Source organism: Panulirus ornatus, chromosome 45 (genome assembly GCF_036320965.1).
Source record: "Panulirus ornatus isolate Po-2019 chromosome 45, ASM3632096v1, whole genome shotgun sequence".
Taxonomy (NCBI): Eukaryota; Metazoa; Arthropoda; class Malacostraca; order Decapoda; family Palinuridae; genus Panulirus; species Panulirus ornatus.
In genome coordinates, this window is record NC_092268.1 from 9,739,866 (window position 1) to 9,755,170 (window position 15,305).

Genomic DNA, 15,305 nt, shown 5'->3' on the forward strand with positions numbered 1-15,305 from the left:
CAAGATCAAATGCATTGATGAGTCAACCTAGTATGTGACATGAGAACTTGCAAATGCTTTTATAAGTTTGTAATATTTTGTTTCATCATAACTCACTGGGTATGGATTGAGGTTGTAAAACAGGAAGGTTGAGTGACATAATAGGGGCTGTATATACCTGATCAATCCCACTGAACTGGGATTGCGGTGTTGATAAACAAACGTAAAGATAGTGTAGAAGAAAGCCAAGCCAATGAGTTGAATCTGTGGATTAGTTAAGTTTTAAGTTTTAATTTAAGAACCTTAGCGGTTAGCATTCCTGGCCATGATGCATTCACAGGCCGCCCGGGGTCAAGCACATAAGTTTGAATTCTGGTGATGGCAGTCAGTCCACAGCCATTCTAGCTGTTCAACCACCCCAGGGATTGGTTGATAAAATAGGTACCTGTTTGAGGCTGGGGTATATTATTTTTATGATTATACTTCCTTGCTACCCACCCAACAGGAAATAGCATTGCTACCCCAACCTCCAGCGAGACAGGGCCAGGAAAGCAGAGAAAAAAGGCCACATTCATTCACACTCAGTCTCTAGCTGTTATGTGTACTGCATCGAAACCACAGCTCCCTTTCCACATCCAGGCCCCACAGAACTTTCCATGGTTTACCCCAGACGCTTGACATGCCCTGGTTCAATCCACTGACAGCACGTCGACCCTGGTATACCACATTGATCCAATTCACTCTATTCTTTGCACGCCTTTCACCCTCCTGCATGTTCAGGCCCCGATCACTCAAAATCTTTTTCACTCCATCTTTCCACCTCCAATTTGGTCTCCCACTTCTCCTCGTTCCCTCCACCTTTGACACATATATCCTCTTGGTCAATCTTTCCTCACTCATTCTCTCCATGTGCCCAAACCATTTCAATACACCCTCTTCTGCTCTCTTAATCACACACTTTATTACCACACATCGTATATTACAACTTAAGTTGTCCACGCCATCTTGGCTAACATGAAACATTAAGCTTTTTTTTTTTTTTTTTTTTTTTTTTTTATACTTTGTCGCTGTCTCCCGCGTTTGCGAGGTAGCGCAAGGAAACAGACGAAAGAAATGGCCCAACCCCCCCCCCCATACACATGTACATACACACGTCCACACACGCAAATATACATACCTACACAGCTTTCCATGGTTTACCCCAGACGCTTCACATGCCTTGCTTCAATCCACTGACAGCACGTCAACCCCTGTATACCACATGACTCCAATTCACTCTATTTCTTGCCCTCCTTTCACCCTCCTGCATGTTCAGGCCCCGATCACACAAAATCTTTTTCACTCCATCTTTCCACCTCCAATTTGGTCTCCCTCTTCTCCTCGTTCCCTCCACCTCCGACACATATATCCTCTTGGTCAATCTCTCCTCACTCATTCTCTCCATGTGCCCAAACCATTTCAAAACACCCTCTTCTGCTCTCTCAACCACGCTCTTTTTATTTCCACACATCTCTCTTACCCTTACGTTACTTACTCGATCAAACCACCTCACACCACACATTGTCCTCAAACATCTCATTTCCAGCACATCCATCCTCCTGCGCACATCTCTATCCATAGCCCACGCCTCGCAACCATACAGCATTGTTGGAACCACTATTCCCTCAAACATACCCATTTTTGCTTTCCGAGATAATGTTCTCGACTTCCACACATTTTTCAAGGCTCCCAAAATTTTCGCCCCCTCCCCCACCCTATGATCCACTTCCGCTTCCATGGTTCCATCCGCTGACAGATCCACTCCCAGATATCTAAAACACTTCACTTCCTCCAGTTTTTCTCCATTCAAACTCACCTCCCAATTGACTTGACCCTCACCCCTACTGTACCTAATAACCTTGCTCTTATTCACATTTACTCTCAACTTTCTTCTTCCACACACTTTACCAAACTCAGTCACCAGCTTCTGCAGTTTTTGTATGGATGGTTTTATTTTGTAACCCACTCTTTCCTTTCAGTAATCTTACCTAAAATATGTTCACAACTAGAATAATGTAGTACCCCAGAGAGGATGCCAGCTCCAATATGTGACACATACATTTGCAATAAAACTGTGAAATCTATACTTATGAAATGTCAAAAACATGTGAGTTTCAGTATAAAATTTCAATTTGATTTTTTTTCCTATTTGATTATCGTTCCCTGCATTAGCGTCAGTAATAAAGAAAAAAAGGCCACCTGCAGAAATAAAAGCAATGGAGAAATTTTTGACTTAACAGATTTGGTGGTCTAAGTAAGGCAAAGATGTGCAGTTTTGCATAAACATAGCAGAAAAAATTGTATTTGTTGGATAAAGTAATAGTATAGCTATTTGGATCTAGCACATTCTATATTTTAAAAATCCAAAAATGAATCAGTAATGGTACAAGCCAAGTCAATCAGAAGTATTAGTAACCTATTAAGCAAACTCATTCCCTTCTAATATTGCAGTAGTGATATCAAGTTGGTAAAAATATATATATATATATATATATATGTGTGTGTGTGTGTGTGTATGTGTGTAGTACAAGTAAGTCAGGTTGTTAGGGACTATATTTGTATGTAGTTGAAGATAATGATTAATAAAGAAATGATCAGGTTTGGTGTATGACCCAGTTCTTGATGGTACATTAATGACTTAGTGTTTCTCTAGGTCAACATTGTGGCTGTGTATAGCCTCTCATGATGACTGCAGTGCTCATGTTTGACCCCTGCATCATACTTAGTTAGGACTGGCAGTCATCTTAAGATTATTTTTAATTAAGAACTTAATCAAAGTTCTATGAATGTTGTGGACCAAGACGAGAGTTAATGTTAGTTAAGTTCTCCTTGGTGTTAAGATTTACCCACAGGTAATGAAAGATTATCATTGAGGCTTCCCATCGGGGAAACCAGGCAACAAATAGGTGAGTTGCATCTGTCTTTCTCTGGGGTTCGAACCCTGGCCCGTAAAAATAGTATATCGCGATGCTTATCACAATGACATGAGCCATTATCACACAGAATGAACCATCCACTTTAGTCATCACAAGGCTGGAAAACTACACGTACTTTGCAATATATGAGTTTGTATATATATATATATATATATATATATATATATATATATATATATATATATATATATATATATATATATCCTCTTCCCTCTCTCCATGGTAGGTGAGATGCCTTGGCAGATGTATACATTTATTCCCTTTGTGACAATATTTATTTCGTATTTATATACATAACACAACAGTTGTGGGCGTGTCTATATCACGCCTGATGACCACAGAGACCAACCCATATCCCTTTAAGAGCATGCAACCCTCCTCTATATTTCAATGGCGAGAAGTGGGAATATTGAATTTCTAGTGAGGGTGACGGCCAATAGATGGCTCTGGCGTGGCGCGGCGGCGGCAGCGGAACAAAGCGGGAGCAGCTGTCGTACAGCAGTGTCGTGCTGAGTGTGGTGGGGGGAAGGTGTGCGCGCGGGTGCTCTCCCACTGTTTGAATACCTCGACACCACAAGGATCTTTTCTTACTCCCATTCCCTCGTCAGGGTAAGTGGCGGCGGAGCCCGGTAGTGCCGGGTGGGGAGAAGGTCAAGTGCATGGCGGGAAGTTCGGGGGGGGGAGGGTAGTATAAGGCTCCCCCATCGGGTATAAGGTATTAGTAATATTATGACTCGAACCCGGCCTGCGGGTTGAGGCGCGCCGAGTTGCCAAAGGGCGCGTGGACGTTCAACCACAACGACCAGCCGAGGAGGCCGGGAGGGGGGGGGGGACCGAACCCTGGGGTCCTCTGACGCCACGACTCCTCCCCCTCCCCCCCGGGGGGAGGGGGAGGAGTGATGACGTGAGAGAGGGGGGGTCGTCGTTCAAAAGAGGCGAATTGGCAAGGAGGAGACGACGACCTGACACCACCACGTCGTCCTCCTCCCCCTCCTCAATCCACCACGTCGTCCTCCTCCTCCCTCCTCAATCCACCACGTCGTCCCCCTCCTCCCTCCTCAATCCACCACGTCGTCCTCCTCCTCCCTCCTCAATCCACCACGTCGTCCCTCCTCCTCCTCAATCCACCACGTCGTCCTCCTCCTCCCTCCTCAATCCACCACGTCGTCCCCCTCCTCCCTCCTCAATCCACCACGTCGTCCTCCTCCTCCCTCCTCAATCCACCACGTCGTCCCCCTCCTCCCTCCTCAATCCACCACGTCGTCCCCCTCCTCCCTCCTCAATCCACCACGTCGTCCTCCTCCTCCCTCCTCAATCCACCACGTCGTCCCTCCTCCTCCTCAATCCACCACGTCGTCCTCCTCCTCCCTCCTCAATCCACCACGTCGTCCTCCTCCCCCCTCCTCAATCCATCACTCTCCCCCCGCACGCCTCTCTGGTGGTGGGGGGGGAGGGGGGGTCGTCATTCACCAGCTGGGGAGGAGAAATATACACACCCCCCTCCTCCCCCTCTCACTCACTCACTCACTCTCATTCACTCACACTCACTCACTCACTCTCATTCACTCACACTCACTCACTCACTCACTCATTCTCACTCACTCACTCACTCACTCACTCTCATTCACTCACACTCACTCTCATTCACGCACACTCACTCTCATTCACTCACACTCACTCTCATTCACTCACTCACTCACTCACTCACTCTCCCCCTATACAAACACAGGGGGGGGGGGGAGACACCACGAGGAAGTGGCATGTTGTTGCATAGGGGGAAGAGAGAGAGAGAGAGAGAGAGAGAGAGAGAGAGAGAGAGTCGTTTGGCGCCCAGCCAGAGTAATGGCGGGGGGGGGGGGGGGGGGTGGTCGTAACGTTGCTGGTGTATAACAACACATGAACGTGTGTCACACGTGTCTCTACCTCACATTAATCCTATGTGTACCGTGGAAGGTTTTGTGATTATATTAATCACTAGATTCTCGACGGTACATAGACTTGTACGAAGGTATGAGATCGTACCGTCGTGTTCAAGGGTCGTATACCGTCGTGTTCAAGGGTCGTATACCGTCGTGTTCAAGGGTCGTATACCGTCGTGTTCAAGGGTCGTATACCGTCGTGTTCAAGGGTCGTATACCGTCGTGTTCAAGGGTCGTATACCGTCGTGTTCAAGGGCCGTATACCGTCGTGTTCAAGGGTCGTATACCGTCGTGTTCAAGGGTCGTATACCGTCGTGTTCAAGGGTCGTATACCGTCGTGTTCAAGGGTCGTATACCGTCGTGTTCAAGGGTCGTATACCGTCGTGTTCAAGGGTCGTATACCGTCGTGTTCAAGGGTCGTATACCGTCGTGCACAAGGGTCGTATACCGTCGTGTTCAAGGGTCGTATACCGTCGTGCTCAGAGTGAACACCTGAAGTTCACCAAAGTGAACACCTGAAGTTGTAACATGAAGATCATCTATTTCTCTCGCACTGAACGATAGATAGATCTGGTGGGCAAGTTTGACCTTTAACATCTGGCGCATTAAGAGCGATAACTCCAAACGCATTGACCAGTTCGCCCATTTCTCTCACACGCACCGCTGTGGCGTATGGTCGTGCACACGAATATTTCGTGTGGCATTTGACCTCGCCTCTGAGGGTCAGAGGTCAAATGTCGCCTCATTAGTGCCCTAGGGTATGTTCGTGCTTGCTGGTCGTGCGTTCGTGCTCGCTGGTCGTGCGTTCGTGCTTGCTGGTCGTGCGTTCGTGCCCGCTGGTCGTGCGTTCGTGCTTGCTGGTCGTGCGTTCGTGCTTACTGGTCGTGCGTTCGTGCTTGCTGGTCGTGCGTTCGTGCTCGCTGGTCGTGCGTTCGTGCTCGCTGGTCGTGCGTTCGTGCTTGCTGGTCGTGCGTTCGTGCCCGCTGGTCGCGCGTTCGTGCTTGCTGGTCGTGCGTTCGTGCTCGCTGGTCGTGCGTTCGTGCTCGCTGGTCGTGCGTTCGTGCTCGCTGGTCGTGCGTTCGTGTCCGCTGGTCGTGCGTTCGTGCTCGCTGGTCGTGCGTTCGTGCTTGCTGGTCGTGCGTTCGTGCTCGCTGGTCGTGCGTTCGTGCTCGCTGGTCGTGCGTTCGTGTCCGCTGGTCGTGCGTTCGTGTCCGCTGGTCGTGCGTTCGTGCTTGCTGGTCGTGCGTTCGTGCTCGCTGGTCGTGCGTTCGTGCTCGCTGGTCGTGCGTTCGTGCTTGCTGGTCGTGCGTTCGTGCCCGCTGGTCGCGCGTTCGTGCTTGCTGGTCGTGCGTTCGTGCTCGCTGGTCGTGCGTTCGTGCTCGCTGGTCGTGCGTTCGTGCTCGCTGGTCGTGCGTTCGTGTCCGCTGGTCGTGCGTTCGTGCTCGCTGGTCGTGCGTTCGTGCTTGCTGGTCGTGCGTTCGTGCTCGCTGGTCGTGCGTTCGTGCTCGCTGGTCGTGCGTTCGTGTCCGCTGGTCGTGCGTTCGTGTCCGCTGGTCGTGCGTTCGTGCTCGCTGGTCGTGCGTTCGTGCCCGCTGGTCGTGCGTTCGTGCTCGCTGGTCGTGCGTTCGTGTCCGCTGGTCGTGCGTTCGTGCTTGCTGGTCGTGCGTTCGTGCTTGCTGGTCGTGCGTTCGTGTCCGCTGGTCGTGCGTTCGTGCTCGCTGGTCGTGCGTTCGTGTCCGCTGGTCGTGCGTTCGTGCTCGCTGGTCGTGCGTTCGTGTCCGCTGGTCGTGCGTTCGTGCTTGCTGGTCGTGCGTTCGTGCTTGCTGGTCGTGCGTTCGTGCTCGCTGGTCGTGCGTTCGTGCTCGCTGGTCGTGCGTTCGTGCCCGCTGGTCGTGCGTTCGTGCTCGCTGGTCGTGCGTTCGTGTCCAAAATAAAGCTTTGCAATAAGGGAAGAACATGAAATAAGATTACATTAATTGCATTAAGATCAGTTATCACCACATAATTACATTACCCGTTATCTGAATTACATTACCCGTTATCTGAATTACATTACCCGTTATCTGAATTACATTACCCGTTATCTGAATTACATTACCCGTTATCTGAATTACATTACCCGTTATCTGAATTACATTACCCCCGTTATCTGAATTACATTACCCGTTATCTGAATTACATTACCCGTTATCTGAATTACATTACCCGTTATCTGAATTACATTACCCCCGTTATCTGAATTACATTACCCGTTATCTGAATTACATTACCCGTTATCTGAATTATATTATCTCGTTATCTGAATTACATTACCCGTTATCTGAATTACATTACCCGTTATCTGAATTATATTATCTCGTTATCTGAATTACATTACCCGTTATCTGAATTACATTACCCGTTATCTGAATTACATTATCCATTATCTGAATTACATTACCCCTTTATCTGAATTACATTACCCATTATCTGAATTACATTACCCATTATCTGAATTACATTATTCCGTTATCTGAATTACATTACCCGTTATATGAATTACATTACCCGTTATCTGAATTACATTATCGTGTTATCTCAATTACATTATCCCGTTATCTGAATTACTTTTTTTATCTGAATTACATTACCCGTTATCTGAATTACATTACCCGTTATCTGAATTTCATTGTCTCGTTATCTGAATTACATTATCCAGGTTATCTGAATTACATTACCCGTTAACTTAATTACCCTGTTATCTTAATTACATTTCCCGTTATCTTGATTACATTACCCGTTATCTTAATTACATTACCCGTTATCTGAATTATATTATCTCGTTATCTGAATTACATTACGCCATTATCTGAATTACATTTCCCCGTTATCTGAATTACATTACCCGTTATCTGAATTACATTACCCCGTTATCTGAATTACATTATCCCGTTATCTGAATTACATTATCCCGTTATCTGAATTACATTATCCCGTTTCTGAATTACATTATCCGTTATCTGAATTACATTACCCCATTATCTGAATTACATTTCCCCGTTATCTGAATTACATTACCCGTTATCTGAATTACATTATCCGTTATCTGATTTACATTATCCCGTTATCTGAATTACATTACCCCATTATCTGAATTACATTTCCCCGTTATCTGATTACATTACCCCATTATCTGAATTACATTACCCCGTTATCTGAATTACATTATCCCGTTATCTGAATTACGTTACCCGTTATCTGAATTACATTATCCATTATCTGAATTACATTACCCAGTTATCTGAATTACATTACCCATTATCTGAATTACATTATCCTGTTATCTGAATTACGTTACCCATTATCTGAATTACATTATCTCGTTATCTAAATTACATTACCCGTTATCTGAATTACATTATCCATTATCTGAATTACATTACCCCGTTATCTGAATTACATTACCCATTATCTGAATTACATTATCTCGTTATCTGAATTACATAACCCCGTTATCTGAATTACATTACCCATCATCTGAATTACATTATCTCGGTATCTGAATTACATTACCCGTTATCTGAATTACATTATCTCGTTATCTGAATTACATTACCCATTATCTGAATTACATTACCCCTTTATCTGAATTATATTACCCCGTTATCTGAATTACATTACCCGTTATCTGAATTACATTATCCCATTATCTGAATTACATTATCTTTTTATCTGAATTACATTACCCGTTATCTGAATTACATTATCTCCTTATCTCAACTACATTACCCCGTTATCTGAATTACAATACCCGTCATCTGAATTACATTACCTGTTATCTGAATTACATTATCCCGTTATCTGAAGTACATTACCCATTATCCCGTTGTCTGAATTATATTATCCCTTTATCTGAATTACATTACCCCGTTATCTGAATTACATTATCCGTTATCTCAGTTACATTACCCCGTTATGTGAACGTTTTCCCCTTTAAAAGATCCAGTTTGGAACTTTTTTTTAGTAGAACTTTGTGACCTTCCAGTTGAACTTGGCTGTACGACCACCAGGAAGACACAGGCTCGAACCTGTGTGTGGCGGGCGGGGCCACGGAAGGGAAAGTGAAAGCAGATGTAAGTGGGACAGGGAAAGGTGCTAGAGAGAGAGAGAGAGAGAGAGAGAGAGAGAGAGAGAGAGAGAGAGAGAGAGAGAGTAGAGAGAGAGAGAGAGAGAGTAGAGAGAGAGAGAGAGAGAGAGAGAGAGAGAGAGAGAGAGAGAGAGAGAGAGAGAGAGAGAGAGAGAGGACACCCACACTATTCAAATATATATATATATATATATATATATATATATATATATATATATATATATATATATATATATATATATATATATATATATTTGATATATATATATATATATATATATATATATATATATATATATATATATATATATATATATATATATATATATATATATATATATTCCATTGTTATTATTATTATTATTATTATTATTATTATTATAATTTTTTGTCGCTGTCTCCCGCGTTAGCGAGGTAGCGCAAGGGAACAGACGAAGGAATGGCCCAACCCACCCACATACACATGTATATACATACACGTCCACACACACACACACACACATATATATATATATATATATATATATATATATATATATATATATATATATATATATATATATATATATATATATATTCGTGAGAGTAACATTTCATTAAGATAAGGAATCCTTCTTGTTATCAATATAGATATGATAACAGCATCACTGGGGGAGGGAGGGAGGGAGGGAGGGGGTCGTCACCACAAGGGTCGTACTGAGGTTTACTTCCCGTCAATCAATTTTTGACAGTTCCTGTCATTTGAAATAGACATTAGATATTTAGCTTGATCTAGATTTTCTAATCAGTTTTTGTAAATTAGAATATGATAATACCCTTGAACACGACGGTATACGACCCTTGAACACGACGGTATACGACCCTTGAACACGACGGTATACGATCCATGAACACGACGGTATACGACCCTTGAACACGACGGTATACGACCCTTGAACACGATGGTATACGACCCTTGAACACGACGGTATACGACCCTTGAACACGACGGTATACGACCCTTGAGCACGACGGTATACGACCCTTGAACACGACGGTATACGACCCTTGAACACGACGGTATACGAACCTTGAACACGACGGTATACGACCCTTGAACACGACGTTATACCACCCTTGAGCACGACGGTATACGACCCATGAACACGACGGTATACGACCCTTGAACAAGACGGTATACGACCCTTGAACACGACGGTATACGACCCTTGAACACGACGGTATACCACCCTTGAGCACGACGGTATACGACCCTTGAGCACGACGGTATAAGACCCTTGAACACGACGGTATACGACCCTTGAACACGACGGTATACCACCCTTGAGCACGACGGTATACGACCCTTGAACACGACGGTATACGACCCTTGAACACGACGGTATACCACCCTTCAGCACGACGGTATACGACCCTTGAGCACGACGGTATAAGACCCTTGAACACGACGGTATACGACCCTATATCACGACGGTATACGACCCTTGAACACGACGGTATACCACCCTTGAGCACGACGGTATACGACCCTTGAACATGACGGTATACGACCCTTGAACACGACGGTATACGACCCTTGAACACGACGGTATACGATCCTTGAACACGACGGTATACGACCCTTGAACACGACGGTATACGACCCTTGAACACGACGGTATACGACCCTTGAACACGACGGTATACGACCCTTGAACATGACGGTATACGACCCTTGAACACGACGGTATACGACCCTTGAACACGACGGTACACGACCCTTGAACACGACGGTACGACACTTGAACACGACGGTATACGACCCTTGAACACGACGGTATACGACCCTTGAACACGACGGTACGACACTTGAACACGACGGTACAGTACGACCACACCCTTGGGAAGACACATGAGTTAAACACATGAGTCATACCGTGGTGCTCAAGGGTCATACTTCCCACTCAAAGGTCGTACCTTCGCGCTCTAGGGTCGTACGACCACGCTCAAAAGATCATGCATTCGTTTCCATGGGGGTCGTCGTCAGAGGTCGTACTGGTGACCCGGAGTTACGACGAAACGTTACGATGTCGTAATTATCATGGTATTTCCTGTAGAGTTATGACACACATCTCTCTCTCTCTCTCTCTCTCTCTCTCTCTCTCTCTCTCTCTCTCTCTCTCTCTCTCTCTCTCTCTCTCTCTCTTACTGATTCATTTGCATATCCAGTCAAGCGCTCGGTAGTTGGGTTAACTTGTATTTTAACTTTCTAAAATGGGAAACAGAAGAAGGAGTCACGCGGGGACTGCTCATCCTCCTCGAAGGCTCAGATTGGGGTGTCTAAATGTGTGTGGATGTAACCAAGATGAGAAAAAAGGAGAGATAGGTAGTATGTTTGAGGAAAGGAACCTGGATGTTTTGGCTCTGAGTGAAACGAAGCTCAAGGGTAAAGGGGAAGAGTGGTTTGGGAATGTCTTGGGAGTAAAGTCAGGGGTTAGTGAGAGGACAAGAGCAAGGGAAGGAGTAGCACTACTCCTGAATCAGGAGTTGTGGCAGTATGTGATAGAATGTAAGAAAGTAAATTCTAGATTGATATGGGTAAAACTGAAAGTTGATGGAGAGAGATGGGTGATTATTGGTGCATATGCACCTGGGCATGAGAAGAAAGATCATGAGAGGCAAGTGTTTTGGGAGCAGCTGAATGAGTGTGTTAGTGGTTTTGATGCACGAGACCGGGTTATAGTGATGGGTGATTTGAATGCAAAGGTGAGTAATGTGGCAGTTGAGGGAATAATTGGTGTACATGGAGTGTTCAGTGTTGTAAATGGAAATGGTGAAGAGCTTGTAGATTTATGTGCTGAAAAAGGACTGGTGATTGGGAATACCTGGTTTAAAAAGCAAGATATACATAAGTATACGTATGTAAGTAGGAGAGATGTCCAGAGAGCGTTATTGGATTACGTGTTAATTGATAGACGCACGAAAGAGAGACTTTTGGATGTTAATGTGCTGAGATGTGCAACTGGAGGGATGTCTGATCATTATCTTGTGGAGGCGAAGGTGAAAATTTGTGGGGGTTTTCAGAAAAGAAGAGAGAATGTTGGGGTGAAGAGAGTGGTGAGAGTAAGTGAGCTTGGAAGGAGACCTGTGTGAGGAAGTACCAGGAGAGACTGAGTACAGAATGGAAAAAGGTGAGAACAAAGGAGGTAAGGGGAGTGGGGGAGGAATGGGATGTATTTAGGGAAGCAGTGATGGCTTGCGCAAAAGACGCTTGTGGCATGAGAAGAGTGGGAGTGGGCACATTAGAAAGGGTAGTGAGTGGTGGGATGAAGAAGTAAGATTGTTAGTGAAAGAGAAGAGAGAGGCATTTGGACGATTTTTGCAGGGAAATAATGCAAATGAGTGGGAGATGTATCAAAGAAAGAGGCAGGAGGTCAAGAGAAAGGTGCAAGAGGTGAAAAAGAGGGCAAATGAGAGTTGGGGTGAGAGAGTATCATTAAATTTTAGGGAGAATAAAAAGATGTTTTGGAAGGAGGTAAATAAAGTGCGTAAGACAAGGGAACAAATGGGAACTTCAGTGAAGGGCGCTAATGGGGAGGTGATAACAAGTAGTGGTGATGTGAGAAGGAGATGGAGTGAGTATTTTGAAGGTTTGTTGAATGTGTTTGATGATAGAGTGGCAGATATAGGGTGTTTTGGTCGAGGTGGTGTCCAAAGTGAGAGGGTTAGGGAAAATGATTTGGTAAACAGAGAAGAGGTAGTAAAAGCTTTACGGAAGATGAAAGCCGGCAAGGCAGCAGGTTTGGATTGTATTGCAGTGGAATTTATTAAAAAAGGGGGTGACTGTATTGTTGACTGATTGGTAAGGTTATTTAATGTATGTATGACTCATGGTGAGGTGCCTGAGGATTGGCGGAATGCGTGCATAGTGCCATTGTACAAAGGCAAAGGGGATAAGAGTGAGTGCTCAAATTACAGAGGTATAAGTTTGTTGAGTATTCCTGGTAAATTATATGGGAGGGTATTGATTGAGAGGGTGAAGGCATGTACAGAGCATCAGATTGGGGAAGAGCAGTGTGGTTTCAGAAGTGGTAGAGGATGTGTGGATCAGGTGTTTGCTTTGAAGAATGTATGTGAGAAATACTTACAAAAGCAAATGGATTTGTATGTAGCATTTATTGATCTGGAGAAGGCATATGATAGAGTTGATAGAGATGCTCTGTGGAAGGTATTAAGAATATATGGTGTGGGAGGCAAGTTGTTAGAAGCAGTGAAAAGTTTTTATCGAGGATGTAAGGCATGTGTACGTGTAGGAAGAGAGGAAAGTGATTGGTTCTCAGTGAATGTAGGTTTGCGGCAGGGGTGTGTGATGTCTCCATGGTTGTTTAATTTGTTTATGGATGGGTTTGTTAGGGAGGTGAATGCAAGAGTTTTGGAAAGAGGGGCAAGTATGAAGTCTGTTGTGGATGAGAGAGCTTGGGAAGTGAATCAGTTGTTGTTTGCTGATGATACAGCGCTGGTGGCTGATTCATGTGAGAAACTGCATAAGCTGGTGACTGAGTTTGGTAAAGTGTGTGAAAGAGGAAAGTTAAGAGTGAATGTGAATAAGAGCAAGGTTATTAGGTACAGTAGGGTTGAGGGTCAAGTCAATTGGGAGGTAAGTTTGAATGGAGAAAAACTGGAAGAAGTAAAGTGTTTTAGATATCTGGGAGTGGATCTGGCAGCGGATGGAACCATGGAAGCGGAAGTGGATCATAGTGTGGGGGAGGGGGCGAAAATCCTGGGAGCCTTGAAGAATGTGTGGAAGTCGAGAACATTATCTCGGAAAGCAAAAATGGGTATGTTTGAAGGAATAGTGGTTCCAACAATGTTGTATGGTTGCGAGGCGTGGGCTATGGATAGAGTTGTGCGCAGGAGGATGGATGTGCTGGAAATGAGATGTTTGAGGACAATGTGTGGTGTGAGGTGGTTTGATCGAGTAAGTAATGTAAAGGTAAGAGAGATGTGTGGAAATAAAAAGAGCGTGGTTGAGAGAGCAGAAGAGGGTGTTTTGAAATGGTTTGGGCACATGGAGAGAATGAGTGAGGAAAGATTGACCAAGAGGATATATGTGTCGGAGGTGGAGGAAACGAGGAGAAGTGGGAGACCAAATTAGAGGTGGAAAGGTGGAGTGAAAAAGATTTTGTGTGATCGGGGCCTGAACATGCAGGAGGGTGAAAGGCGGGCAAGGAATAGAGTGAATTGGATCGATGTGTTATACCGGGGTCGACGTGCTGTCAGTGGATTGAACCAGGGCATGTGAAGCGCCTAGGGTAAACCATGGAAAGTTGTGTGGGGCCTGGATGTGGAAAGGGAGCTGTGGTTTCGGTGCATTATTACATGACAGCTAGAGACTGAGTGTGAACGAATGGGGCCTTTGTTGTCTTTTCCTAGCGCTACCTCGCACACATGAGGGGGGAGGGGGTTGTTATTCCATGTGTGGCGAGGTGGCGATGGGAATGAATAAAGGCAGACAGTGTGAATTATGTACATGTGTATATATGTATATGTCTGTGTGTGTATATATATATATATATATATATATATATGTGAATAAGAGCAAGGTTATTAGGTACAGTAGGGTTGAGGGTCAAGTCAATTGGGAGGTGAGTTTGAATGGAGAAAAACTGGAGGAAGTGAAGTGTTTTAGATATCTGGGAGTGGATCTGTCAGCGGATGGAACCATGGAAGCGGAAGTGGATCATAGGGTGGGGGAGGGGGCGAAAATTTTGGGAGCCTTGAAAAATGTGTGGAAGTCGAGAACATTATCCCGGAAAGCAAAAATGGGTATGTTTGAAGGAATAGTGGTTCCAACAATGTTGTATGGTTGCGAGGCGTGGGCTATGGATAGAGTTGTTCGCAGGAGGATGGATGTGCTGGAAATGAGATGTTTGAGGACAATGTGTGGTGTGAGGTGGTTTGATCGAGTAAGTAACGTAAGGGTAAGAGAGATGTGTGGAAATAAAAAGAGCGTGGTTGAGAGAGCAGAAGAGGGTGTTTTGAAATGGTTTGGGCACATGGAGAGAATGAGTGAGGAAAGATTGACCAAGAGGATATATGTGTCGGAGGTGGAGGGAACGAGGAGAAGAGGGAGACCAAATTGGAGGTGGAAAGATGGAGTGAAAAGGATTTTGTGTGATCGGTGCAGCTAGGACTGTGTTGACAATGGGGCCTTTGTTGTCTTCTAGCGCTACCCACACATGAGGGGGGAGGGGGTTGTTATCCATGTGGGCGAGTGGCGATGGGAATGAATAAGGCAGACAGTGGAATTATGTACATGTATATTGT

General features: G+C 45.0%; 1 protein-coding gene across 2 annotated transcripts in view; it reads left to right on the forward strand.

Annotated features, from left to right (window-relative positions):
- Positions 1–3,444: 3,444 nt before the first annotated feature.
- The window catches only part of Spn (protein phosphatase 1 regulatory subunit spinophilin), a 340,216-nt gene continuing 328,355 nt past the window's right edge, over positions 3,445–15,305 (forward strand). For both annotated transcript variants that reach the window (XM_071688241.1, XM_071688240.1), the window contains exon 1: positions 3,445–3,563. The gene's annotated coding sequence lies outside the window, so the exon portion shown is untranslated. The remainder of the gene's footprint in view (positions 3,564–15,305) is intronic.